The sequence below is a fragment of the Mesoplodon mirus genome (assembly GCF_964341445.2).
Source record: "Mesoplodon mirus genome assembly, chromosome: 16".
Taxonomy (NCBI): domain Eukaryota; kingdom Metazoa; phylum Chordata; class Mammalia; order Artiodactyla; family Ziphiidae; genus Mesoplodon; species Mesoplodon mirus.
In genome coordinates, this window is record NC_138992.1 from 52,666,694 (window position 1) to 52,670,422 (window position 3,729).

General features: G+C 37.2%; 1 pseudogene across 1 annotated transcript; it reads right to left on the minus strand.

The window, feature by feature from the left end:
* Positions 1-1,221: 1,221 nt before the first annotated feature.
* LOC309791809 (methylmalonic aciduria and homocystinuria type D homolog, mitochondrial-like) lies at positions 1,222-3,448 on the minus strand (annotated as a pseudogene). Its single transcript has 2 exons — positions 3,423-3,448; positions 1,222-1,953 (listed from the first exon to the last, which is right to left on the minus strand). The product of its transcript is annotated as a methylmalonic aciduria and homocystinuria type D homolog, mitochondrial-like (transcript).
* Between the last annotated feature and the right edge of the window lie 281 nt (positions 3,449-3,729).

Sequence of the window (3,729 nt, forward strand, 5' to 3'; positions counted from 1 at the left end):
TAGCCTATATCTTCTTTTCCAATTCCTACACCCAAGAAGCAACTACTTTGAATGCCATTTAGTTGATTGTTATGTTATTTACCTAATATTTTTAAATAACATGCTATTGCTAGGTATTTTTTTCTTTTAGTTTTAATTGTCATCGTAGTACTTCACATTATAGAAGATGAGGATTTAGCTTTCTCATATTATTACTCTTAGACCCAGGAAAGTGAGGCTCTTGCCTTGGCCCTGTCCCTCAGTGGGCTTTGGTGTCTAAGTGCTTTTCTTCTGCCTAGGACTTACCTGATCTGGCAGTGCCTCCCAGGTGGAGCACTTCAAGCTATGACCAGGTCTCAAGTGGACACAGATCCCAGTTTTTCATCTTTAGGATTCTTTCTCATCTAAATCTGTGTCTAGGGTCAATCAGATGTCCTAAAGTTTCAGGATTCATGTCTACAAGTATGTCCAAGGCCCCTAAGGCCAAACCTAGTGGCACAGGTACCCTGGAGTGTAGGTCATTCTTGCCAGATGATGTGCTATTTCTTTCTGAAAATCATGGAACTTTGGGCTGCGACATTACTATGATACACTGAATTTTGATGACTCTCACATAAAACACAGGATGCCCTCAGGATTCTGGACTACCAGTGCTAGAACCCTAGACTGGAGGATTGAAGACAACTTTGCTCTTGAGCTGTGTGTGAGGACCCATTTATCAGCTCAGGCCAATCTATGCTTAGACCCCAGTGCAACCTCTGGTTTAGAGCTCCTGAAAGAGTGCATGCATTATTTACCCTGTGGACCCCAGCAGTGAAACACAGTGTGGTCACCCCACACTCTTCATACTCTGCACCACAGCTCAGACATTCAGTTAGGAGTAGCCATTCTATATCTTCTGACACTCTTTAAGAATGTCACTTGGCAATGTCAGCAGACTCTTCTGATCAATTTATTTTCTTGTCTCCAAGCTATTGGGCTCTCATGAGTTGATTGTAAAATTTACTAAAAATGAAAAGCACAATTATTGCACCAAGAGGCCCACTCCTCCCTAAGTCCACTGTCCCTTTGCCAGTCCTCCATACTGGTGGTACGGTGGAAAACAATGGTGTCATCAATATCTAAAGATATCTCATTCTAGGAATGCAGTGATAGCTGAAAGAGTTCAAAAGAAGACTGTCAAGATCTGAGAAAGGTCAACATTTTATTCTAATACTTTCAAGCTAATAGGTTAGTCTTTTACTATTTCAAGGATTTTGGAAAATAAAATAAGATGCCTGGGTCAGAGATAAAAGTCTTTGTATATGGTCCAAAAACTGACAAACCAGATGATGGGTCAAAAAGTGAGCCAAGTAGCCTTCAACATAGCAATTTCCTTAGCACAGTTGATGAACTTTTCTAAGAGCATTTCTTTTTCCTTTTCTACCTCCTCACTCCAGTCACATCATTCTTAGTTTTCTGTGTTACAGTCAAAATCATTAGTTTGTTGGTGGCAACTTCTGGAAATAGTGGTTCAAAATCTCTTCGCAGCAATTCCGGACATGTTTGGATTGTACACTCTACTCTGGCATTTTCAAAGTAAGCTTCTGCACTGTTAATTTATTGCTCAAAAGTGCATCATTACCCTGAAATTCATTCACATATTGTGCCATAACAAACTCATGTCTTTCACTGGATAAAGGTTCTGCTAGAACATCAGGTAAAGTTTTATGAACTTGGCTTTTCTTCTGTGATGCAGTCCCATTGAGGTGACAATCAAAACCTATGTTCCCAGGAACCTGGAATCTCTGATCCTGAAGTCCAAATGGTACCATAGTTTCATCAGGAAAAACTGTTCGATAGCAGATATCTGTAGGTGCAGTGGCCACATGAGACTCATCAGAACCTGAAGATCCTGCAGTTGAAAAGGCTCTGGAATTGACAACCCTTTTAACTAAAGAGCAAACTCCTGGGAGATAGGAAACCAGTTTGGCTCTGTTTCAGAGCACTTCACTCTTTATGACAGTCTCTAGGTCCATCCACATCTCTGCAAAGGGCACAATTTCATTCCTTTTTATGGCTGAGTAATATTCCATTGTATATATGTACCACATCTTCTTTATCCATTCCTCTGTTGATGGACATTTAGGTTGCTTCCATGTCCTGGTTATTGTAAGTAGTGCTGCAATGAACATTGGGGTACATGTATCTTTTGGAATTATGGTTTTCTTAAGGTATATGCCCAGTAGTGGGATTGCTGGGTCATATGACAGTTCTATTTTTAGTTTTTTAAGGAACCTCCATACTGTTCTCCATAGTGACTGTATCAATTTACTTTCCCACCAACAGTATGTAAGAAGGTTCTTTCTTCTTCACTCCCTCTCCAGCATTTATTGTTTATAGATTTTTTTGAAAATGTCCATTCTGATTGGTGTGAGGTGTTACCTCAGAAAGACAGATGAATGCTATCGACATTTAGGATCCTCTATTGATGATCTTCACTTCTGTAAACTGATTCATCACAGTCTCTGTGGTACCCATGTGATTGTAGGAAGTATCTTCACTAATGCAACACCAGATTGCCATATTATGAAGAAATTAAGTGGAAACTAGCAGTAATGTCAACTTATTTGCTCTGCTATTTATAACATTTGGGATGACCTATAAACATTTTCAAAGGCTTCAGTTTTTAAAATTTCCTTCCTTGTAGGTATTTATTTCAATGTTTATGAATTTACAATATTGGCAAGTGGTTTGTGATTTTTAAATTTCAAATGTTCATTCATATTATCATTAAATACATCTTGAGCACATCCTCACTGTAGAGAATGTGGTAACTAACATGTAATCAGGGTATTATCTCATATTTTTATTTTTCCCCTCAGTTGGAAAACCTCAGTTTTAATTATTTTTCTCTGAAAATAAATCATACATTTGGTTATCAAAAAAAAAATCTTTGTTACTCCTAGCAGAGCAAGCAGCATGAGTATACAAATATTTATGTCAGTTCCCTGACTGATCTCCAATTTCTACTGGTTGTGCAAAGAAGAGCAGATGACACCTGCACACACAGAGATACAGAACTTTTAAAATGGGCAATAAGCATCCATGCCCTTTGTCTGAAGAAAGACAATATTTGTATCTTAAGACATAGCAGAATAGTAGATTCTACTTCTATGTTATAAAATTTCAAACCATAAATTAAATATAAACAGAAAACAGAATATCATTTAGGTTTTCCTTCTGGATGAAACTTGCATTTGTGATCAACGTTAAACAAGCTCAGTGATAATCTTTGGGAGAGTTATTGAAAGGCAGTGTTCCCTGGCAGAACAATAGATGACATAGTATCATGAGTAACAATAAGTCTGAAGACTTATTATGGGGGAGGGAGGAGGTTCTCACTGATTTTTGAAACTGTGGCTTCATGTTGTTCATTTTTTTTTAACTTTCTCAGATAATACTTCTTCAAACTTGACATCTGCCCCATTCTCTCCTCTTCTTGCACATCAATATGTGTATATAAGGCCTTCGCCTGAATGTTTTCTGTTACTTTGTTTTCTGTGTCTTGCACTCTTATTTTTCTTATTGCATTAGTCTAGATATTTCATTCTGACTTAGTTTTGTTCATTAGTTTACTTTTATTGTACTAATCTAAACTGAAATATATCCTTTGAGTTCTTAGGTTCAGTTATAATTTATTTTTTTTTGTTCAGATTTTTTTCTTGAATACACAAATTTATCCTTTATATCCTTTGATAAAATGATCAG